Consider the following 23,716-nt stretch of genomic DNA (forward strand, 5'->3'; position numbering starts at 1 on the left):
GAACAGCAGGGGGTGAAGGTGCTGTGTTTAAAGAGGTGGAGTTATGCAGATCTAAAACGCGTGGATTGCAGCAGCAGCAAGCCGAAAAGTGCAGGCATGTAAGGGATCTAGAGGTTGACAACATGTCTTCTTAACGGGAGTCCAGGAGCTCATCTCCACAAATGGACTTTTCAGGATCCTTGGGTGGCTCCGTAGTTTGAAACCAATTCTGGTTATCGCTTCTCGGCCTTTTGGCTAAGATCAAGTGTAGTATCTGTTCTTATCAGTTTAATATCTGATACGTCCCCTATCTGGGGACCATATATTAAATGGATTTTTAGAACAGGGAGATGGAAAAAGAGCTTGCTCTGTCCACTCCACGCATTGACCTGGTATTGCAGTATCTCCAGGACCGGTGCACCCCTTCTTTAATGCAGTTTCTAAAATCAGAAAGAATTGAATTCAATGTTTTTTGTTCATTTTGCTTGTTTGTCGGATTTTGGGATGGACTCTTTGGCTTTGCTTTTCTTCTCCTCATTGGATTTTTCATGTTCAAAGTTGCAGAAGCCAGATTACAAGCTCATTTTGGTTCAACTTCAGCAACTGTGCATTGCATTGCCATGTAATGTGATGCAATGCTATCTTTCTAGCTCTCCCTTTTTACTTCCTTTTGGATAAACAGACATATTAGGCAAGCATTTTGGAGCTTTCACCTAAATAACTACAGGTGGTGAGATAAGCTGCACAATATAATTGACCTTTCAGTATATTGTTGCACACACACCATCTATTTAGCAAATGCCCTTGTTATCAACAGCAGCCTTTTAAACTCACCTGAGCTAACAGGTATGTGCGCTGGTTACTCTGCTGCGCTTAAAATTTCTTTTTTGGTTTGCTACAATGCCTTTTCTGAAACGTTGTCTCCTTCTGCTGGAACACTGACTTCTTTCATTTAATGCCTGCAGACTATAAAAGAGAACCCAACCCAAAAAGTTTGGTTGATTAGTCTGTGGCATTCTGTTAAACTGTTGCTTATGGCGGTCTCTGTGAGCTTCTCAGCGACATTCAGCCAGCCAGGTATCCTGCCTGCAGTAGATGGAATGTGGCAATGGAACGCTGGCTGCGCGTGTCATAATAGGCTCTGAGCCTTTATATACCTGTGCACAGCAGCAGCCACCTTCAGTCTGCTGCTGGACAGCCAGCAGCAGCAGCAGCAGGAGAGGTATGTAATCAGGAGCCCTCCTGCTAAGGGTAGACAGCTGCTCGTTCCACCCCACCCCCCGCCTTAATTGGTTCTCCTCCCTTCCAACGGTGTTGAGGCGGGTGGGAACAGCAGGGGGTGAAAGTGCTGTGTTTAAAGAGGTGGAGTTATGCAGATCTAAAACGCGTGGATTGCAGCAGCAGCAAGCCGAAAAGTGCAGGCATGTAAGGGATCTAGAGGTTGACAACATGTCTTCTTAACGGGAGTCCAGGAGCTCATCTCCACAAATGGACTTTTCAGGATCCTTGGGTGGCTCCGTAGTTTGAAACCAATTCTGGTTATCGCTTCTCGGCCTTTTGGCTAAGATCAAGTGTAGTATCTGTTCTTATCAGTTTAATATCTGATACGTCCCCTATCTGGGGACCATATATTAAATAGATTTTTAGAACAGGGAGATGGAAAAAGAGCTTGCTCTGTCCACTCCACGCATTGACCTGGTATTGCAGTATCTCCAGGACCGGTGCACCCCTTCTTTAATGCAGTTTCTAAAATCAGAAAGAATTGAATTCAATGTTTTTTGTTCATTTTGCTTGTTTGTCGGATTTTGGGATGGACTCTTTGGCTTTGCTTTTCTTCTCCTCATTGGATTTTTCATGTTCAAAGTTGCAGAAGCCAGATTACAAGCTCATTTTGGTTCAACTTCAGCAACTGTGCATTGCATTGCCATGTAATGTGATGCAATGCTATCTTTCTAGCTCTCCCTTTTTACTTCCTTTTGGATAAACAGACATATTAGGCAAGCATTTTGGAGCTTTCACCTAAATAACTACAGGTGGTGAGATAAGCTGCACAATATAATTGACCTTTCAGTATATTGTTGCACACACACCATCTATTTAGCAAATGCCCTTGTTATCAACAGCAGCCTTTTAAACTCACCTGAGCTAACAGGTATGTGCGCTGGTTACTCTGCTGCGCTTAAAATTTCTTTTTTGGTTTGCTACAATGCCTTTTCTGAAACGTTGTCTCCTTCTGCTGGAACACTGACTTCTTTCATTTAATGCCTGCAGACTATAAAAGAGAACCCAACCCAAAAAGTTTGGTTGATTAGTCTGTGGCATTCTGTTAAACTGTTGCTTATGGCGGTCTCTGTGAGCTTCTCAGCGACATTCAGCCAGCCAGGTATCCTGCCTGCAGTAGATGGAATGTGGCAATGGAACGCTGGCTGCGCGTGTCATAATAGGCTCTGAGCCTTTATATACCTGTGCATAGCAGCAGCCACCTTCAGTCTGCTGCTGGACAGCCAGCAGCAGCAGCAGCAGGAGAGGTATGTAATCAGGAGCCCTCCTGCTAAGGGTAGACAGCTGCTCGTTCCACCCCACCCCCCGCCTTAATTGGTTCTCCTCCCTTCCAATGGTGTTGAGGCGGGTGGGAACAGCAGGGGGTGAAGGTGCTGTGTTTAAAGATGTGGAGTTATGCAGATCTAAAACGCATGGATTGCAGCAGCAGCAAGCCGAAAAGTGCAGGCATGTAAGGGATCTAGAGGTTGACAACATGTCTTCTTAACGGGAGTCCAGGAGCTCATCTCCACAAATGGACTTTTCAGGATCCTTGGGTGGCTCCGTAGTTTGAAACCAATTCTGGTTATCGCTTCTCGGCCTTTTGGCTAAGATCAAGTGTAGTATCTGTTCTTATCAGTTTAATATCTGATACGTCCCCTATCTGGGGACCATATATTAAATGGATTTTTAGAACAGGGAGATGGAAAAAGAGCTTGCTCTGTCCACTCCACGCATTGACCTGGTATTGCAGTATCTCCAGGACCGGTGCACCCCTTCTTTAATGCAGTTTCTAAAATCAGAAAGAATTGAATTCAATGTTTTTTGTTCATTTTGCTTGTTTGTCGGATTTTGGGATGGACTCTTTGGCTTTGCTTTTCTTCTCCTCATTGGATTTTTCATGTTCAAAGTTGCAGAAGCCAGATTACAAGCTCATTTTGGTTCAACTTCAGCAACTGTGCATTGCATTGCCATGTAATGTGATGCAATGCTATCTTTCTAGCTCTCCCTTTTTACTTCCTTTTGGATAAACAGACATATTAGGCAAGCATTTTGGAGCTTTCACCTAAATAACTACAGGTGGTGAGATAAGCTGCACAATATAATTGACCTTTCAGTATATTGTTGCACACACACCATCTATTTAGCAAATGCCCTTGTTATCAACAGCAGCCTTTTAAACTCACCTGAGCTAACAGTTATGTGCGCTGGTTACTCTGCTGCGCTTAAAATTTCTTTTTTGGTTTGCTACAATGCCTTTTCTGAAACGTTGTCTCCTTCTGCTGGAACACTGACTTCTTTCATTTAATGCCTGCAGACTATAAAAGAGAACCCAACCCAAAAAGTTTGGTTGATTAGTCTGTGGCATTCTGTTAAACTGTTGCTTATGGCGGTCTCTGTGAGCTTCTCAGCGACATTCAGCCAGCCAGGTATCCTGCCTGCAGTAGATGGAATGTGGCAATGGAACGCTGGCTGCGCGTGTCATAATAGGCTCTGAGCCTTTATATACCTGTGCACAGCAGCAGCCACCTTCAGTCTGCTGCTGGACAGCCAGCAGCAGCAGCAGCAGGAGAGGTATGTAATCAGGAGCCCTCCTGCTAAGGGTAGACAGCTGCTCGTTCCACCCCACCCCCCGCCTTAATTGGTTCTCCTCCCTTCCAACGGTGTTGAGGCGGGTGGGAACAGCAGGGGGTGAAGGTGCTGTGTTTAAAGAGGTGGAGTTATGCAGATCTAAAACGCGTGGATTGCAGCAGCAGCAAGCCGAAAAGTGCAGGCATGTAAGGGATCTAGAGGTTGACAACATGTCTTCTTAACGGGAGTCCAGGAGCTCATCTCCACAAATGGACTTTTCAGGATCCTTGGGTGGCTCCGTAGTTTGAAACCAATTCTGGTTATCGCTTCTCGGCCTTTTGGCTAGGATCAGGTGCAGTGATCTAACGGTTGCTGCCTTGGTCTCGGCTAGGAGGTGCCTGGGGTACCTGACTTGTTGGCCTTGGGGGATCGCTCTCTCTTAACGGAGGGAGCTTCACCCCCTTGCAGCTATTGGCAGGTCGGCTTAGTCCCCGGACAACGGGGAGCGATCGCGTCTTGTCTTCGGGGCGACCCGAGGAAATAAGGGCGTTTTCCTTTGCTGAGCTTTATCGCTTAGTGGGCTGTGTAAGTTCTTGGGGTACCCCTCCCTCGGTCTTGGGTTTGTTCCTGCTTTTGTGGGATTCATTCCCTTGTTACTATTGGGGGAGGGCTTAGTCCCTGAGGGCCAAAAATGCCTTTTTCTTTTGGATTTGCGGTGGGGGAGACTACACTGCGACAGTCCATTAGAATCATGGTGGATGAATGCCAGCGCCATGAGAAGAATCTGCAGTACATCGTGCATGAGATTCTTTTTGGGTTCTTCCACCTGGAGCGAGATAAGATCCTGTGTCTTTACGATCAGGAATTCCGTGGGCGATATACCATTTCCTTTATGGCTAAATCATGCTGTGATAATATCCATGCAGCACTGATGGTTGCGGACAAGGACGATGAGAGACTGAACGGGCTGAGCTTTGACTTCCTGTACGGTGAAGAGGAAGTACCCTTGGTGATCTTCATGTACAGCCCATTCGTCTCTGAGGGCGATATCGAAACCTTTTTGAAGCGTTACTGCAAGTCAGTGCGCTTCTCACATGATATCCTCAACTCCCAGCGCTTCTGGAATGGGAAGAGGAAATACCTGGTGAAGTTCCATCCAGATCAGAGCGGCATTGGTGGTCTTCACCACCCGCCTGCTAATTTTGCCATTGGTAATGTCAGGGGATTCCTACGCTACCCAGGAATGCCCCTTCAATGCCGGAATTGTCATGAATATGGGCATACACGAGAAAATTGTACAAGGGCTCATGTAGTCTTTTGCAACAAGTGCGGTAAGAGTGGGCACACCTCCGCTACGTGTGACTCTGAGATCGTATGTAACCTATGTGGGAAGGCAGGTCACGCCTTCAGGAATTGTCCGAGCAAAAAGTCAAAAACATATGACATGTTTAAGTCAGGTCAACTGACTATCCAAGAATACTTCGGAGGGAGTATTACTACACCTGCCCCTGGACCTGGGTTGGCGCACGCTGACGGGTCCGGACCAAATCCTTCAACGGCTCCGCCAGAGGGCCCGCTGGTAGTTCCACAGAAGGACGGTCGTAGGGGTTCCATAAGATTAACCGAGGGTTCGCTCTCTGTGGAATTGATCGATGTTCTGGCTCTAGATGTTGCCGTATCTCAGAGTCAAGAGGAAGGGTCCTCATCCAGCATGAATGCACCACCGGCATTATGTGGAACTGAGGAGACCTCTAGTACCCCGATTAAGCAAGCACCCAGATTCGCCACACCATCATCGGTGATCTTGGGTAAGGGCAAAAAGGGTACGCTCCTTAATCGATCAACCAGTGTGTCGGAAAGAGAGACATCTGGGGCGCGAAGTAAAAAGGACCCGGCTAAGACCCAGTCGAGCCCTGGTCCTCGAACCAGAAGTCACAGTAGTTCCGTGACCAGACCAGAGGACAAGACGACCCAGAGGGATGACACCCGTTCCATAGACCAGACCGCCATGAGGACTGCAGATGCACAGGACTTGGAAAAGATGGACAGCTCCCAGCCTCTGAAAAGGCAACGGGAGGACGTAAAGCAACCTGATATCCAAAGAAAACACGGATGTCGAGGTCCAGATGAGGAGCCAAAAGTGGATGATGCCTTTTTGCCTGCTTCAGATCCCGGTAATATTAAACAAATCCTGACCCCTGGAGATGCGGAGGAGGAGGTGCCGTGTATTGACTTCTTCCCATCTTCAGATCCTGATTCTTCTTAATGTCTGTTCCTCTTAAAATCTCCTCACTAAATGTGAGGTCCCTAAAGAGCCCTACACGTAGGGCTGCTTTATTTTCTTATTTAGAGACATTGGACTTTGATTTCTGCTTTCTACAAGAATGTGGTATACAGAGTAATTTAAATTATAAGGACTTAAAAGAAGACTGGAAACTGGGCGCTTCTGTGTGGTCCGGTGCTAATGACTGTCGTGCTGCTGGAGTTGGACTACTTTGCCGTGGACATTCTACCATCATTCAATCTGTGACTGAAATTATACCTGGCAGAGCTATTTTAATACATCTTGTTTTTAATGGACTTTCTTTACGTTTATTAAATGTGTACGCTCCTCCTGGGAAGCAGGAAAGGGCGGATTTACTTGAAATATTGCCATTATTTTGTGTTGGGTCAACCCCCCTGCTAGTGGGAGGAGATTTTAATTGTTTACGTGATGGGGAATCCCGGCAGGGTGGGGATGTGAATCGTAAAGACCGTACCTCCTATTTGTTGAAAAGTTTAATTGATGATTTTAGATTACAGGACTGCTGGAAGGAACTCTTGCCGGCGGATCCAGGTGTTACATGGTCCAATGGAAGAGTTTCTTCTAGAATTGATTTCATATTTGCTTCTACTGCCTTTAAACCTTGTAAATGTTTTCTTTTATCTAATTTATTCTCTGATCATAAAGTTTTATCTGTGTTTTTAGAGTTAGCAGGGGAACAAAATACCTCAAGAGGCCCATGGAGATTAAATACAACTCTCCTAGAGGATATTGATATTCAAAAGAGGTTTGTGCAGGCCTACCAGTGCTGGCAATCAAAGAGAGACCCCCGCGCCTCGATGCTGGATTGGTGGGAGAGCATTAAACCTAAGATTAAATTATTTTTTATTAAGGCAGGGAAAATGAAAGCAAAAAAGAAAAAGCAGTGGTTTTATGTTTTTAATATGAGATTACAAGTACTCTTTAAACTAAAAGAAGTTGGTATTGATGTGGATGATGATATTGCAAATCTTAAGTCTGAAATAAAAAATGCTCTTAATGAAAAAGGAAAACAAATAATTTTTAACTCCCATGTACAGCACCTGGAGGAAGGAGAGAAATGCTCCCGATTCTTCTTCAAAAAGGTAATGGGGAGGAGGGACGCAATCCTAAATCTTGAAGGTGAAAATGATATTAAGGGTATGTTAGGAAAAGCTTTTAATTTTTATCAACTTCTTTTTAACACTAAAGTTATAGATCCATCCTTTTTAGAGTATGCTATTAATTCCCTTGATTTTAAGTTAGATATTTTAGACCAGGGTATTTTATCTAGGGATCTCACCAGTGAGGAACTTTTACAGATTTTTAAAAGTTTCTCCAGTGGGAAAGCCCCTGGGGAAGACGGTCTACCGATTGAGTTTTATCTGACTTTTTGGGGAATTTTAAAGAACGATATGTTTTTATTGTTTAAAGAAGCTTTTAATACTAATAAATTACCCCCATCTTGGAGGAGAGGTCTGGTATCTTTAATATATAAAAAAGGGGATAGGAGCCAACTTAAAAACTGGCGGCCTATTACACTTTTAAACCTTGATTATAAAATTTTAGCTAAACTTATTGCAGTCCGTTTAAAACCCTTTATAGCCAAATTAATTCACCCTAACCAGGTATGTGGTGTTCCCGGAAGAACCATAGCTGAGTCCCTCAACATAATTAGGGATACCATATGGTATTCAAAAGAGAGAAGTCAAAACCTTGCTATTTTATCCTTAGACTTTGAAAAAGCTTTTGACAGGGTATCGCATGAATTTCTTTTTATGGTTCTTAAAAAAATGGCGTTTCCAGAGAAAATTTTAACCCGCATTATGCTTTTATATCATTCTTGTTTTAGTCAAATTTCTGTAAATGGGTTTTTAACGAAGGGGGTTCCTCTATTATCAGGGGTGAAACAAGGGTGCCCTCTCTCACCACTGCTCTTTATCTGTGTTATGGAACCACTATTAACCATACTGAGAAAAGATAAAGTAATTAAAGGGGTACCTATTCCCGGGAGTAGGGGTATGCAACTTAAAGCCCTAAGTTACATGGATGATGTTACCATACTATGTCCAGATTCCACATCTCTGAGGAGGGTATTGAGAAACACACAATTTTTCTGTGAAGCCTCAGGTTTTAAATTAAATATAGATAAATGTGACTGTTTTAATGTGGGGGGATGGGACTCCTCTTTGACCCCTGGGATAGTGATACAGAAAAATCACATAAAAATTTTAGGAATTATTTTTAACCAAGCCAATGAGGGGGACCCTAACTGGGACTCTGCAATGGATAAAATAGAAAAAAAGATCTCATTGTGGAATTTAAGGAACCTTAGTATGGAAGGTAAAATTTTAATTATTAAAGCCGTTTTAATTCCCATTATGTTGTATGTTGCAATGGTGTTTCCCCCTTCCAATTTACAAATCAAGAAAGTAACAAGAATTGTTTTTATGTTTTTATGGGGTTCAAAAATGGAAAAGTTAAAAAGAGATCTGATGTACAAATGTAAATCTAATGGAGGTAAAGATGTACCCAATTTTTTTACCTTTTTCCATATAAAGTATTTCTGCTTCTGTTTTAAGGTTTTTAAATCTGATGGCATTTTTAGTTATTTTTTAAAATATGCAGCAGGAATGATTTTTAAAAGGTGGTTTAGCCTACCTTTAAGTTCTCCTGTGCTCCTGTGCCCACCTAAACAGTATGTGATACTTGAGAAAACGGTCAGACTTTTAGGTCTCCAGGAATTGGAGCCTGATATATTGGGGGACCAAAGGAAGGTATCTATTGCTTGCAGACACTCTGAGGACACAATTCCTGTCTCTAATTTTTCACAGGCAAGGTCCAAAACGGTGTGGCGAAATGTGTACGGGAAATATCTTGCAAATGTACACAAGGACCTTGCCTGGGCTATCGTCCACCAGTGCCTCCCTACCCGTGAGTTTCAACATAGGCGGGGGCTGGTGGCGAGAGCCAAATGTCCAAGAGATATATGCGGGGAAAGTGAGTCTGTATTGCATCTCTTTTGGAATTGTCATTTTGCACAGGAGGTTTGGAGAAAGGTAGGCCCACTTTTAAAATGGGCATGTGGCCTGAAAGATTTTAATCACTTTTATGTCTTTTATGGTCTTTTTAAGTGTCCAAATTTTAAACAATTCCGAGTTGCCTGGATTATTATTAATTGTTTTAAAAATGCCATGTGGAAAGTTAGAAATATTTTACTCTTCAAACATGATCATATTGATTCAACAGACTGTATAAAAATTGCTTTAAGTGAAATGTATATTTACTATCTCAGAGATAAAAAACTGTATGGAGCAAAAGAAGCGGCTTCTATGTGGTGTGTACAATTATGGAACACAATTAGTGGTAATTAAATAAACCCAAGTACATCTGTAATTATGATTTTCTTAATTGTTACAATGGTTTTATGATGGTAAATTGTGTTTTTACAAAAAACTTGAATTGATTATTATCATGTTTTATCATTTTATTGTAATGTTATAAATGTTCTTTTTTAAAACCTTTGTAAATATACTTTTGAATCAATAAAATTGCGTTGAAACCTTATCTGTTCTTATCAGTTTAATATCTGATACGTCCCCTATCTGGGGACCATATATTAAATGGATTTTTAGAACAAGGAGATGGAAAAAGAGCTTGCTCTGTCCACTCCACGCATTGACCTGGTATTGCAGTATCTCCAGGACCGGTGCACCCCTTCTTTAATGCAGTTTCTAAAATCAGAAAGAATTGAATTCAATGTTTTTTGTTCATTTTGCTTGTTTGTCGGATTTTGGGATGGACTCTTTGGCTTTGCTTTTCTTCTCCTCATTGGATTTTTCATGTTCAAAGTTGCAGAAGCCAGATTACAAGCTCATTTTGGTTCAACTTCAGCAACTGTGCATTGCATTGCCATGTAATGTGATGCAATGCTATCTTTCTAGCTCTCCCTTTTTACTTCCTTTTGGATAAACAGACATATTAGGCAAGCATTTTGGAGCTTTCACCTAAATAACTACAGGTGGTGAGATAAGCTGCACAATATAATTGACCTTTCAGTATATTGTTGCACACACACCATCTATTTAGCAAATGCCCTTGTTATCAACAGCAGCCTTTTAAACTCACCTGAGCTAACAGGTATGTGCGCTGGTTACTCTGCTGCGCTTAAAATTTCTTTTTTGGTTTGCTACAATGCCTTTTCTGAAACGTTGTCTCCTTCTGCTGGAACACTGACTTCTTTCATTTAATGCCTGCAGACTATAAAAGAGAACCCAACCCAAAAAGTTTGGTTGATTAGTCTGTGGCATTCTGTTAAACTGTTGCTTATGGCGGTCTCTGTGAGCTTCTCAGCGACATTCAGCCAGCCAGGTATCCTGCCTGCAGTAGATGGAATGTGGCAATGGAACGCTGGCTGCGCGTGTCATAATAGGCTCTGAGCCTTTATATACCTGTGCACAGCAGCAGCCACCTTCAGTCTGCTGCTGGACAGCCAGCAGCAGCAGCAGCAGGAGAGGTATGTAATCAGGAGCCCTCCTGCTAAGGGTAGACAGCTGCTCGTTCCACCCCACCCCCCGCCTTAATTGGTTCTCCTCCCTTCCAACGGTGTTGAGGCGGGTGGGAACAGCAGGGGGTGAAGGTGCTGTGTTTAAAGAGGTGGAGTTATGCAGATCTAAAACGCGTGGATTGCAGCAGCAGCAAGCCGAAAAGTGCAGGCATGTAAGGGATCTAGAGGTTGACAACATGTCTTCTTAACGGGAGTCCAGGAGCTCATCTCCACAAATGGACTTTTCAGGATCCTTGGGTGGCTCCGTAGTTTGAAACCAATTCTGGTTATCGCTTCTCGGCCTTTTGGCTAAGATCAAGTGTAGTATCTGTTCTTATCAGTTTAATATCTGATACGTCCCCTATCTGGGGACCATATATTAAATGGATTTTTAGAACAGGGAGATGGAAAAAGAGCTTGCTCTGTCCACTCCACGCATTGACCTGGTATTGCAGTATCTCCAGGACCGGTGCACCCCTTCTTTAATGCAGTTTCTAAAATCAGAAAGAATTGAATTCAATGTTTTTTGTTCATTTTGCTTGTTTGTCGGATTTTGGGATGGACTCTTTGGCTTTGCTTTTCTTCTCCTCATTGGATTTTTCATGTTCAAAGTTGCAGAAGCCAGATTACAAGCTCATTTTGGTTCAACTTCAGCAACTGTGCATTGCATTGCCATGTAATGTGATGCAATGCTATCTTTCTAGCTCTCCCTTTTTACTTCCTTTTGGATAAACAGACATATTAGGCAAGCATTTTGGAGCTTTCACCTAAATAACTACAGGTGGTGAGATAAGCTGCACAATATAATTGACCTTTCAGTATATTGTTGCACACACACCATCTATTTAGCAAATGCCCTTGTTATCAACAGCAGCCTTTTAAACTCACCTGAGCTAACAGGTATGTGCGCTGGTTACTCTGCTGCGCTTAAAATTTCTTTTTTGGTTTGCTACAATGCCTTTTCTGAAACGTTGTCTCCTTCTGCTGGAACACTGACTTCTTTCATTTAATGCCTGCAGACTATAAAAGAGAACCCAACCCAAAAAGTTTGGTTGATTAGTCTGTGGCATTCTGTTAAACTGTTGCTTATGGCGGTCTCTGTGAGCTTCTCAGCGACATTCAGCCAGCCAGGTATCCTGCCTGCAGTAGATGGAATGTGGCAATGGAACGCTGGCTGCGCGTGTCATAATAGGCTCTGAGCCTTTATATACCTGTGCACAGCAGCAGCCACCTTCAGTCTGCTGCTGGACAGCCAGCAGCAGCAGCAGCAGGAGAGGTATGTAATCAGGAGCCCTCCTGCTAAGGGTAGACAGCTGCTCGTTCCACCCCACCCCCCGCCTTAATTGGTTCTCCTCCCTTCCAACGGTGTTGAGGCGGGTGGGAACAGCAGGGGGTGAAGGTGCTGTGTTTAAAGAGGTGGAGTTATGCAGATCTAAAACGCGTGGATTGCAGCAGCAGCAAGCCGAAAAGTGCAGGCATGTAAGGGATCTAGAGGTTGACAACATGTCTTCTTAACGGGAGTCCAGGAGCTCATCTCCACAAATGGACTTTTCAGGATCCTTGGGTGGCTCCGTAGTTTGAAACCAATTCTGGTTATCGCTTCTCGGCCTTTTGGCTAAGATCAAGTGTAGTATCTGTTCTTATCAGTTTAATATCTGATACGTCCCCTATCTGGGGACCATATATTAAATGGATTTTTAGAACAGGGAGATGGAAAAAGAGCTTGCTCTGTCCACTCCACGCATTGACCTGGTATTGCAGTATCTCCAGGACCGGTGCACCCCTTCTTTAATGCAGTTTCTAAAATCAGAAAGAATTGAATTCAATGTTTTTTGTTCATTTTGCTTGTTTGTCGGATTTTGGGATGGACTCTTTGGCTTTGCTTTTCTTCTCCTCATTGGATTTTTCATGTTCAAAGTTGCAGAAGCCAGATTACAAGCTCATTTTGGTTCAACTTCAGCAACTGTGCATTGCATTGCCATGTAATGTGATGCAATGCTATCTTTCTAGCTCTCCCTTTTTACTTCCTTTTGGATAAACAGACATATTAGGCAAGCATTTTGGAGCTTTCACCTAAATAACTACAGGTGGTGAGATAAGCTGCACAATATAATTGACCTTTCAGTATATTGTTGCACACACACCATCTATTTAGCAAATGCCCTTGTTATCAACAGCAGCCTTTTAAACTCACCTGAGCTAACAGGTATGTGCGCTGGTTACTCTGCTGCGCTTAAAATTTCTTTTTTGGTTTGCTACAATGCCTTTTCTGAAACGTTGTCTCCTTCTGCTGGAACACTGACTTCTTTCATTTAATGCCTGCAGACTATAAAAGAGAACCCAACCCAAAAAGTTTGGTTGATTAGTCTGTGGCATTCTGTTAAACTGTTGCTTATGGCGGTCTCTGTGAGCTTCTCAGTGACATTCAGCCAGCCAGGTATCCTGCCTGCAGTAGATGGAATGTGGCAATGGAACGCTGGCTGCGCGTGTCATAATAGGCTCTGAGCCTTTATATACCTGTGCACAGCAGCAGCCACCTTCAGTCTGCTGCTGGACAGCCAGCAGCAGCAGCAGCAGGAGAGGTATGTAATCAGGAGCCCTCCTGCTAAGGGTAGACAGCTGCTCGTTCCACCCCACCCCCCGCCTTAATTGGTTCTCCTCCCTTCCAACGGTGTTGAGGCGGGTGGGAACAGCAGGGGGTGAAGGTGCTGTGTTTAAAGAGGTGGAGTTATGCAGATCTAAAACGCGTGGATTGCAGCAGCAGCAAGCCGAAAAGTGCAGGCATGTAAGGGATCTAGAGGTTGACAACATGTCTTCTTAACGGGAGTCCAGGAGCTCATCTCCACAAATGGACTTTTCAGGATCCTTGGGTGGCTCCGTAGTTTGAAACCAATTCTGGTTATCGCTTCTCGGCCTTTTGGCTAAGATCAAGTGTAGTATCTGTTTTTATCAGTTTAATATCTGATACGTCCCCTATCTGGGGACCATATATTAAATGGATTTTTAGAACAGGGAGATGGAAAAAGAGCTTGCTCTGTCCACTCCACGCATTGACCTGGTATTGCAGTATCTCCAGGACCGGTGCACCCCTTCTTTAATGCAGTTTCTAAAATCAGAAAGAATTGAATTCAATGTTTTTTGTTCATTTTGCTTGTTTGTCGGATTTTGGGATGGACTCTTTGGCTTTGCTTTTCTTCTCCTCATTGGATTTTTCATGTTCAAAGTTGCAGAAGCCAGATTACAAGCTCATTTTGGTTCAACTTCAGCAACTGTGCATTGCATTGCCATGTAATGTGATGCAATGCTATCTTTCTAGCTCTCCCTTTTTACTTCCTTTTGGATAAACAGACATATTAGGCAAGCATTTTGGAGCTTTCACCTAAATAACTACAGGTGGTGAGATAAGCTGCACAATATAATTGACCTTTCAGTATATTGTTGCACACACACCATCTATTTAGCAAATGCCCTTGTTATCAACAGCAGCCTTTTAAACTCACCTGAGCTAACAGGTATGTGCGCTGGTTACTCTGCTGCGCTTAAAATTTCTTTTTTGGTTTGCTACAATGCCTTTTCTGAAACGTTGTCTCCTTCTGCTGGAACACTGACTTCTTTCATTTAATGCCTGCAGACTATAAAAGAGAACCCAACCCAAAAAGTTTGGTTGATTAGTCTGTGGCATTCTGTTAAACTGTTGCTTATGGCGGTCTCTGTGAGCTTCTCAGTGACATTCAGCCAGCCAGGTATCCTGCCTGCAGTAGATGGAATGTGGCAATGGAACGCTGGCTGCGCGTGTCATAATAGGCTCTGAGCCTTTATATACCTGTGCACAGCAGCAGCCACCTTCAGTCTGCTGCTGGACAGCCAGCAGCAGCAGCAGCAGGAGAGGTATGTAATCAGGAGCCCTCCTGCTAAGGGTAGACAGCTGCTCGTTCCACCCCACCCCCCGCCTTAATTGGTTCTCCTCCCTTCCAACGGTGTTGAGGCGGGTGGGAACAGCAGGGGGTGAAGGTGCTGTGTTTAAAGAGGTGGAGTTATGCAGATCTAAAACGCGTGGATTGCAGCAGCAGCAAGCCGAAAAGTGCAGGCATGTAAGGGATCTAGAGGTTGACAACATGTCTTCTTAACGGGAGTCCAGGAGCTCATCTCCACAAATGGACTTTTCAGGATCCTTGGGTGGCTCCGTAGTTTGAAACCAATTCTGGTTATCGCTTCTCGGCCTTTTGGCTAAGATCAAGTGTAGTATCTGTTTTTATCAGTTTAATATCTGATACGTCCCCTATCTGGGGACCATATATTAAATGGATTTTTAGAACAGGGAGATGGAAAAAGAGCTTGCTCTGTCCACTCCACGCATTGACCTGGTATTGCAGTATCTCCAGGACCGGTGCACCCCTTCTTTAATGCAGTTTCTAAAATCAGAAAGAATTGAATTCAATGTTTTTTGTTCATTTTGCTTGTTTGTCGGATTTTGGGATGGACTCTTTGGCTTTGCTTTTCTTCTCCTCATTGGATTTTTCATGTTCAAAGTTGCAGAAGCCAGATTACAAGCTCATTTTGGTTCAACTTCAGCAACTGTGCATTGCATTGCCATGTAATGTGATGCAATGCTATCTTTCTAGCTCTCCCTTTTTACTTCCTTTTGGATAAACAGACATATTAGGCAAGCATTTTGGAGCTTTCACCTAAATAACTACAGGTGGTGAGATAAGCTGCACAATATAATTGACCTTTCAGTATATTGTTGCACACACACCATCTATTTAGCAAATGCCCTTGTTATCAACAGCAGCCTTTTAAACTCACCTGAGCTAACAGGTATGTGCGCTGGTTACTCTGCTGCGCTTAAAATTTCTTTTTTGGTTTGCTACAATGCCTTTTCTGAAACGTTGTCTCCTTCTGCTGGAACACTGACTTCTTTCATTTAATGCCTGCAGACTATAAAAGAGAACCCAACCCAAAAAGTTTGGTTGATTAGTCTGTGGCATTCTGTTAAACTGTTGCTTATGGCGGTCTCTGTGAGCTTCTCAGCGACATTCAGCCAGCCAGGTATCCTGCCTGCAGTAGATGGAATGTGGCAATGGAACGCTGGCTGCGCGTGTCATAATAGGCTCTGAGCCTTTATATACCTGTGCACAGCAGCAGCCACCTTCAGTCTGCTGCTGGACAGCCAGCAGCAGCAGCAGCAGGAGAGGTATGTAATCAGGAGCCCTCCTGCTAAGGGTAGACAGCTGCTCGATCCACCCCACCCCCCGCCTTAATTGGTTCTCCTCCCTTCCAACGGTGTTGAGGCGGGTGGGAACAGCAGGGGGTGAAGGTGCTGTGTTTAAAGAGGTGGAGTTATGCAGATCTAAAACGCGTGGATTGCAGCAGCAGCAAGCCGAAAAGTGCAGGCATGTAAGGGATCTAGAGGTTGACAACATGTCTTCTTAACGGGAGTCCAGGAGCTCATCTCCACAAATGGACTTTTCAGGATCCTTGGGTGGCTCCGTAGTTTGAAACCAATTCTGGTTATCGCTTCTCGGCCTTTTGGCTAAGATCAAGTGTAGTATCTGTTCTTATCAGTTTAATATCTGATACGTCCCCTATCTGGGGACCATATATTAAATGGATTTTTAGAACAGGGAGATGGAAAAAGAGCTTGCTCTGTCCACTCCACGCATTGACCTGGTATTGCAGTATCTCCAGGACCGGTGCACCCCTTCTTTAATGCAGTTTCTAAAATCAGAAAGAATTGAATTCAATGTTTTTTGTTCATTTTGCTTGTTTGTCGGATTTTGGGATGGACTCTTTGGCTTTGCTTTTCTTCTCCTCATTGGATTTTTCATGTTCAAAGTTGCAGAAGCCAGATTACAAGCTCATTTTGGTTCAACTTCAGCAACTGTGCATTGCATTGCCATGTAATGTGATGCAATGCTATCTTTCTAGCTCTCCCTTTTTACTTCCTTTTGGATAAACAGACATATTAGGCAAGCATTTTGGAGCTTTCACCTAAATAACTACAGGTGGTGAGATAAGCTGCACAATATAATTGACCTTTCAGTATATTGTTGCACACACACCATCTATTTAGCAAATGCCCTTGTTATCAACAGCAGCCTTTTAAACTCACCTGAGCTAACAGGTATGTGCGCTGGTTACTCTGCTGCGCTTAAAATTTCTTTTTTGGTTTGCTACAATGCCTTTTCTGAAACGTTGTCTCCTTCTGCTGGAACACTGACTTCTTTCATTTAATGCCTGCAGACTATAAAAGAGAACCCAACCCAAAAAGTTTGGTTGATTAGTCTGTGGCATTCTGTTAAACTGTTGCTTATGGCGGTCTCTGTGAGCTTCTCAGCGACATTCAGCCAGCCAGGTATCCTGCCTGCAGTAGATGGAATGTGGCAATGGAACGCTGGCTGCGCGTGTCATAATAGGCTCTGAGCCTTTATATACCTGTGCACAGCAGCAGCCACCTTCAGTCTGCTGCTGGACAGCCAGCAGCAGCAGCAGCAGGAGAGGTATGTAATCAGGAGCCCTCCTGCTAAGGGTAGACAGCTGCTCGTTCCACCCCACCCCCCGCCTTAATTGGTTCTCCTCCCTTCCAACGGTGTTGAGGCGGGTGGGAACAGCAGGGGGTGAAGGTGCTGTGTTTAAAGAGGTGGAGTTATGCAGATCTAAAACGCGTGGATTGCAGCAGCAGCAAGCCGAAAAGTGCAGGCATGTAAGGGATCTAGAGGTTGACAACATGTCTTCTTAACGGGAGTCCAGGAGCTCATCTCCACAAATGGACTTTTCAGGATCCTTGGGTGGCTCCGTAGTTTGAAACCAATTCTGGTTATCGCTTCTCGGCCTTTTGGCTAAGATCAAGTGTAGTATCTGTTCTTATCAGTTTAATATCTGATACGTCCCCTATCTGGGGACCATATATTAAATGGATTTTTAGAACAGGGAGATGGAAAAAGAGCTTGCTCTGTCCACTCCACGCATTGACCTGGTATTGCAGTATCTCCAGGACCGGTGCACCCCTTCTTTAATGCAGTTTCTAAAATCAGAAAGAATTGAATTCAATGTTTTTTGTTCATTTTGCTTGTTTGTCGGATTTTGGGATGGACTCTTTGGCTTTGCTTTTCTTCTCCTCATTGGATTTTTCATGTTCAAAGTTGCAGAAGCCAGATTACAAGCTCATTTTGGTTCAACTTCAGCAACTGTGCATTGCATTGCCATGTAATGTGATGCAATGCTATCTTTCTAGCTCTCCCTTTTTACTTCCTTTTGGATAAACAGACATATTACGCAAGCATTTTGGAGCTTTCACCTAAATAACTACAGGTGGTGAGATAAGCTGCACAATATAATTGACCTTTCAGTATATTGTTGCACACACACCATCTATTTAGCAAATGCCCTTGTTATCAACAGCAGCCTTTTAAACTCACCTGAGCTAACAGGTATGTGCGCTGGTTACTCTGCTGCGCTTAAAATTTCTTTTTTGGTTTGCTACAATGCCTTTTCTGAAACGTTGTCTCCTTCTGCTGGAACACTGACTTCTTTCATTTAATGCCTGCAGACTATAAAAGAGAACCCAACCCAAAAAGTTTGGTTGATTAGTCTGTGGCATTCTGTTAAACTGTTGCTTATGGCGGTCTCTGTGAGCTTCTCAGCGACATTCAGCCAGCCAGGTATCCTGCCTGCAGTAGATGGAATGTGGCAATGGAACGCTGGCTGCGCGTGTCATAATAGGCTCTGAGCCTTTATATACCTGTGCACAGCAGCAGCCACCTTCAGTCTGCTGCTGGACAGCCAGCAGCAGCAGCAGCAGGAGAGGTATGTAATCAGGAGCCCTCCTGCTAAGGGTAGACAGCTGCTCGTTCCACCCCACCCCCCGCCTTAATTGGTTCTCCTCCCTTCCAACGGTGTTGAGGCGGGTGGGAACAGCAGGGGGTGAAGGTGCTGTGTTTAAAGAGGTGGAGTTATGCAGATCTAAAACGCGTGGATTGCAGCAGCAGCAAGCCGAAAAGTGCAGGCATGTAAGGGATCTAGAGGTTGACAACATGTCTTCTTAACGGGAGTCCAGGAGCTCATCTCCACAAATGGACTTTTCAGGATCCTTGGGTGGCTCCGTAGTTTGAAACCAATTCTGGTTATCGCTTCTCGGCCTTTTGGCTAAGATCAAGTGTAGTATCTGTTCTTATCAGTTTAATATCTGATACGTCCCCTATCTGGGGACCATATATTAAATGGATTTTTAGAACAGGGAGATGGAAAAAGAGCTTGCTCTGTCCACTCCACGCATTGACCTGGTATTGCAGTATCTCCAGGACCGGTGCACCCCTTCTTTAATGCAGTTTCTAAAATCAGAAAGAATTGAATTCAATGTTTTTTGTTCATTTTGCTTGTTTGTCGGATTTTGGGATGGACTCTTTGGCTTTGCTTTTCTTCTCCTCATTGGATTTTTCATGTTCAAAGTTGCAGAAGCCAGATTACAAGCTCATTTTGGTTCAACTTCAGCAACTGTGCATTGCATTGCCATGTAATGTGATGCAATGCTATCTTTCTAGCTCTCCCTTTTTACTTCCTTTTGGATAAACAGACATATTAGGCAAGCATTTTGGAGCTTTCACCTAAATAACTACAGGTGGTGAGATAAGCTGCACAATATAATTGACCTTTCAGTATATTGTTGCACACACACCATCTATTTAGCAAATGCCCTTGTTATCAACAGCAGCCTTTTAAACTCACCTGAGCTAACAGGTATGTGCGCTGGTTACTCTGCTGCGCTTAAAATTTCTTTTTTGGTTTGCTACAATGCCTTTTCTGAAACGTTGTCTCCTTCTGCTGGAACACTGACTTCTTTCATTTAATGCCTGCAGACTATAAAAGAGAACCCAACCCAAAAAGTTTGGTTGATTAGTCTGTGGCATTCTGTTAAACTGTTGCTTATGGCGGTCTCTGTGAGCTTCTCAGCGACATTCAGCCAGCCAGGTATCCTGCCTGCAGTAAATGGAATGTGGCAATGGAACGCTGGCTGCGCGTGTCATAATAGGCTCTGAGCCTTTATATACCTGTGCACAGCAGCAGCCACCTTCAGTCTGCTGCTGGACAGCCAGCAGCAGCAGCAGCAGGAGAGGTATGTAATCAGGAGCCCTCCTGCTAAGGGTAGACAGCTGCTCGATCCACCCCACCCCCCGCCTTAATTGGTTCTCCTCCCTTCCAACGGTGTTGAGGCGGGTGGGAACAGCAGGGGGTGAAGGTGCTGTGTTTAAAGAGGTGGAGTTATGCAGATCTAAAACGCGTGGATTGCAGCAGCAGCAAGCCGAAAAGTGCAGGCATGTAAGGGATCTAGAGGTTGACAACATGTCTTCTTAACGGGAGTCCAGGAGCTCATCTCCACAAATGGACTTTTCAGGATCCTTGGGTGGCTCCGTAGTTTGAAACCAATTCTGGTTATCGCTTCTCGGCCTTTTGGCTAAGATCAAGTGTAGTATCTGTTCTTATCAGTTTAATATCTGATACGTCCCCTATCTGGGGACCATATATTAAATGGATTTTTAGAACAGGGAGATGGAAAAAGAGCTTGCTCTGTCCACTCCACGCATTGACCTGGTATTGCAGTATCTCCAGGACCGGTGCACCCCTTCTTTAATGCAGTTTCTAAAATCAGAAAGAATTGAATTCAATGTTTTTTGTTCATTTTGCTTGTTTGTCGGATTTTGGGATGGACTCTTTGGCTTTGCTTTTCTTCTCCTCATTGGATTTTTCATGTTCAAAGTTGCAGAAGCCAGATTACAAGCTCATTTTGGTTCAACTTCAGCAACTGTGCATTGCATTGCCATGTAATGTGATGCAATGCTATCTTTCTAGCTCTCCCTTTTTACTTCCTTTTGGATAAACAGACATATTAGGCAAGCATTTTGGAGCTTTCACCTAAATAACTACAGGTGGTGAGATAAGCTGCACAATATAATTGACCTTTCAGTATATTGTTGCACACACACCATCTATTTAGCAAATGCCCTTGTTATCAACAGCAGCCTTTTAAACTCACCTGAGCTAACAGGTATGTGCGCTGGTTACTCTGCTGCGCTTAAAATTTCTTTTTTGGTTTGCTACAATGCCTTTTCTGAAACGTTGTCTCCTTCTGCTGGAACACTGACTTCTTTCATTTAATGCCTGCAGACTATAAAAGAGAACCCAACCCAAAAAGTTTGGTTGATTAGTCTGTGGCATTCTGTTAAACTGTTGCTTATGGCGGTCTCTGTGAGCTTCTCAGCGACATTCAGCCAGCCAGGTATCCTGCCTGCAGTAGATGGAATGTGGCAATGGAACGCTGGCTGCGCGTGTCATAATAGGCTCTGAGCCTTTATATACCTGTGCACAGCAGCAGCCACCTTCAGTCTGCTGCTGGACAGCCAGCAGCAGCAGAAGCAGGAGAGGTATGTAATCAGGAGCCCTCCTGCTAAGGGTAGACAGCTGCTCGTTCCACCCCACCCCCCGCCTTAATTGGTTCTCCTCCCTTCCAACGGTGTTGAGGCGGGTGGGAACAGCAGGGGGTGAAGGTGCTGTGTTTAAAGAGGTGGAGTTATGCAGATCTAAAACGCGTGGATTGCAGCAGCAGCAAGCCGAAAAGTGCAGGCATGTAAGGGATCTAGAGGTTGACAACATGTCTTCTTAACGGGAGTCCAGGAGCTCATCTCCACAAATGGACTTTTCAGGATCCTTGGGTGGCTCCGTAGTTTGAAACCAATTCTGGTTATCGCTTCTCGGCCTTTTGGCTAAGATCAAGTGTAGTATCTGTTCTTATCAGTTTAATATCTGATACGTCCCCTATCTGGGGACCATATATTAAATGGATTTTTAGAACAGGGAGATGGAAAAAGAGCTTGCTCTGTCCACTCCACGCATTGACCTGGTATTGCAGTATCTCCAGGACCGGTGCACCCCTTCTTTAATGCAGTTTCTAAAATCAGAAAGAATTGAATTCAATGTTTTTTGTTCATTTTGCTTGTTTGTCGGATTTTGGGATGGACTCTTTGGCTTTGCTTTTCTTCTCCTCATTGGATTTTTCATGTTCAAAGTTGCAGAAGCCAGATTACAAGCTCATTTTGGTTCAACTTCAGCAACTGTGCATTGCATTGCCATGTAATGTGATGCAATGCTATCTTTCTAGCTCTCCCTTTTTACTTCCTTTTGGATAAACAGACATATTAGGCAAGCATTTTGGAGCTTTCACCTAAATAACTACAGGTGGTGAGATAAGCTGCACAATATAATTGACCTTTCAGTATATTGTTGCACACACACCATCTATTTAGCAAATGCCCTTGTTATCAACAGCAGCCTTTTAAACTCACCTGAGCTAACAGGTATGTGCGCTGGTTACTCTGCTGCGCTTAAAATTTCTTTTTTGGTTTGCTACAATGCCTTTTCTGAAACGTTGTCTCCTTCTGCTGGAACACTGACTTCTTTCATTTAATGCCTGCAGACTATAAAAGAGAACCCAACCCAAAAAGTTTGGTTGATTAGTCTGTGGCATTCTGTTAAACTGTTGCTTATGGCGGTCTCTGTGAGCTTCTCAGCGACATTCAGCCAGCCAGGTATCCTGCCTGCAGTAGATGGAATGTGGCAATGGAACGCTGGCTGCGCGTGTCATAATAGGCTCTGAGCCTTTATATATCTGTGCACAGCAGCAGCCACCTTCAGTCTGCTGCTGGACAGCCAGCAGCAGCAGCAGCAGGAGAGGTATGTAATCAGGAGCCCTCCTGCTAAGGGTAGACAGCTGCTCGTTCCACCCCACCCCCCGCCTTAATTGGTTCTCCTCCCTTCCAACGGTGTTGAGGCGGGTGGGAACAGCAGGGGGTGAAGGTGCTGTGTTTAAAGAGGTGGAGTTATGCAGATCTAAAACGCGTGGATTGCAGCAGCAGCAAGCCGAAAAGTGCAGGCATGTAAGGGATCTAGAGGTTGACAACATGTCTTCTTAACGGGAGTCCAGGAGCTCATCTCCACAAATGGACTTTTCAGGATCCTTGGGTGGCTCCGCAGTTTGAAACCAATTCTGGTTATCGCTTCTCGGCCTTTTGGCTAAGATCAAGTGTAGTATCTGTTCTTATCAGTTTAATATCTGATACGTCCCCTATCTGGGGACCATATATTAAATGGATTTTTAGAACAGGGAGATGGAAAAAGAGCTTGCTCTGTCCACTCCACGCATTGACCTGGTATTGCAGTATCTCCAGGACCGGTGCACCCCTTCTTTAATGCAGTTTCTAAAATCAGAAAGAATTGAATTCAATGTTTTTTGTTCATTTTGCTTGTTTGTCGGATTTTGGGATGGACTCTTTGGCTTTGCTTTTCTTCTCCTCATTGGATTTTTCATGTTCAAAGTTGCAGAAGCCAGATTACAAGCTCATTTTGGTTCAACTTCAGCAACTGTGCATTGCATTGCCATGTAATGTGATGCAATGCTATCTTTCTAGCTCTCCCTTTTTACTTCCTTTTGGATAAACAGACATATTACGCAAGCATTTTGGAGCTTTCACCTAAATAACTACAGGTGGTGAGATAAGCTGCACAATATAATTGACCTTTCAGTATATTGTTGCACACACACCATCTATTTAGCAAATGCCCTTGTTATCAACAGCAGCCTTTTAAACTCACCTGAGCTAACAGGTATGTGCGCTGGTTACTCTGCTGCGCTTAAAATTTCTTTTTTGGTTTGCTACAATGCCTTTTCTGAAACGTTGTCTCCTTCTGCTGGAACACTGACTTCTTTCATTTAATGCCTGCAGACTATAAAAGAGAACCCAACCCAAAAAGTTTGGTTGATTAGTCTGTGGCATTCTGTTAAACTGTTGCTTATGGCGGTCTCTGTGAGCTTCTCAGCGACATTCAGCCAGCCAGGTATCCTGCCTGCAGTAGATGGAATGTGGCAATGGAACGCTGGCTGCGCGTGTCATAATAGGCTCTGAGCCTTTATATACCTGTGCACAGCAGCAGCCACCTTCAGTCTGCTGCTGGACAGCCAGCAGCAGCAGCAGCAGGAGAGGTATGTAATCAGGAGCCCTCCTGCTAAGGGTAGACAGCTGCTCGTTCCA

General features: G+C 44.0%; 14 non-coding genes across 14 annotated transcripts; all 14 read left to right on the top strand.

The window, feature by feature from the left end:
* The first annotated feature begins 214 nt into the window (after positions 1-214).
* On the top strand, positions 215-405 carry LOC141244050 (U2 spliceosomal RNA). Its single transcript, XR_012308040.1, has one exon. It is a non-coding gene; the product is annotated as a U2 spliceosomal RNA (small nuclear RNA).
* Positions 406-1,520: 1,115 nt separating this feature from the next.
* Positions 1,521-1,711, top strand: LOC141243943 (U2 spliceosomal RNA). The gene has a single exon (XR_012307955.1). It is a non-coding gene; the product is annotated as a U2 spliceosomal RNA (small nuclear RNA).
* A 1,115-nt stretch (positions 1,712-2,826) lies between these two features.
* On the top strand, positions 2,827-3,017 carry LOC141244051 (U2 spliceosomal RNA). Its single transcript, XR_012308041.1, has one exon. It is a non-coding gene; the product is annotated as a U2 spliceosomal RNA (small nuclear RNA).
* Positions 3,018-9,622: 6,605 nt separating this feature from the next.
* LOC141244007 (U2 spliceosomal RNA) lies at positions 9,623-9,811 on the top strand. Its single transcript, XR_012308014.1, has one exon. It is a non-coding gene; the product is annotated as a U2 spliceosomal RNA (small nuclear RNA).
* A 1,115-nt stretch (positions 9,812-10,926) lies between these two features.
* LOC141244052 (U2 spliceosomal RNA) lies at positions 10,927-11,117 on the top strand. Its single transcript, XR_012308042.1, has one exon. It is a non-coding gene; the product is annotated as a U2 spliceosomal RNA (small nuclear RNA).
* A 1,115-nt stretch (positions 11,118-12,232) lies between these two features.
* On the top strand, positions 12,233-12,423 carry LOC141244053 (U2 spliceosomal RNA). The gene has a single exon (XR_012308043.1). It is a non-coding gene; the product is annotated as a U2 spliceosomal RNA (small nuclear RNA).
* Positions 12,424-13,538: 1,115 nt separating this feature from the next.
* On the top strand, positions 13,539-13,729 carry LOC141243975 (U2 spliceosomal RNA). Its single transcript, XR_012307985.1, has one exon. It is a non-coding gene; the product is annotated as a U2 spliceosomal RNA (small nuclear RNA).
* Positions 13,730-14,844: 1,115 nt separating this feature from the next.
* Positions 14,845-15,035, top strand: LOC141243976 (U2 spliceosomal RNA). Its single transcript, XR_012307986.1, has one exon. It is a non-coding gene; the product is annotated as a U2 spliceosomal RNA (small nuclear RNA).
* A 1,115-nt stretch (positions 15,036-16,150) lies between these two features.
* Positions 16,151-16,341, top strand: LOC141244054 (U2 spliceosomal RNA). The gene has a single exon (XR_012308044.1). It is a non-coding gene; the product is annotated as a U2 spliceosomal RNA (small nuclear RNA).
* A 1,115-nt stretch (positions 16,342-17,456) lies between these two features.
* Positions 17,457-17,647, top strand: LOC141244055 (U2 spliceosomal RNA). Its single transcript, XR_012308045.1, has one exon. It is a non-coding gene; the product is annotated as a U2 spliceosomal RNA (small nuclear RNA).
* Positions 17,648-18,762: 1,115 nt separating this feature from the next.
* Positions 18,763-18,953, top strand: LOC141244056 (U2 spliceosomal RNA). The gene has a single exon (XR_012308046.1). It is a non-coding gene; the product is annotated as a U2 spliceosomal RNA (small nuclear RNA).
* Positions 18,954-20,068: 1,115 nt separating this feature from the next.
* Positions 20,069-20,259, top strand: LOC141244057 (U2 spliceosomal RNA). The gene has a single exon (XR_012308047.1). It is a non-coding gene; the product is annotated as a U2 spliceosomal RNA (small nuclear RNA).
* A 1,115-nt stretch (positions 20,260-21,374) lies between these two features.
* LOC141244058 (U2 spliceosomal RNA) lies at positions 21,375-21,565 on the top strand. Its single transcript, XR_012308048.1, has one exon. It is a non-coding gene; the product is annotated as a U2 spliceosomal RNA (small nuclear RNA).
* A 1,115-nt stretch (positions 21,566-22,680) lies between these two features.
* LOC141244059 (U2 spliceosomal RNA) lies at positions 22,681-22,871 on the top strand. The gene has a single exon (XR_012308049.1). It is a non-coding gene; the product is annotated as a U2 spliceosomal RNA (small nuclear RNA).
* The last annotated feature ends 845 nt before the right edge of the window (positions 22,872-23,716 follow it).

Source organism: Phyllobates terribilis, unplaced genomic scaffold (genome assembly GCF_046119375.1).
Source record: "Phyllobates terribilis strain yellow unplaced genomic scaffold, ASM4611937v1 Scaffold_1274__1_contigs__length_337103, whole genome shotgun sequence".
Lineage (NCBI taxonomy): Eukaryota > Metazoa > Chordata > Amphibia > Anura > Dendrobatidae > Phyllobates > Phyllobates terribilis.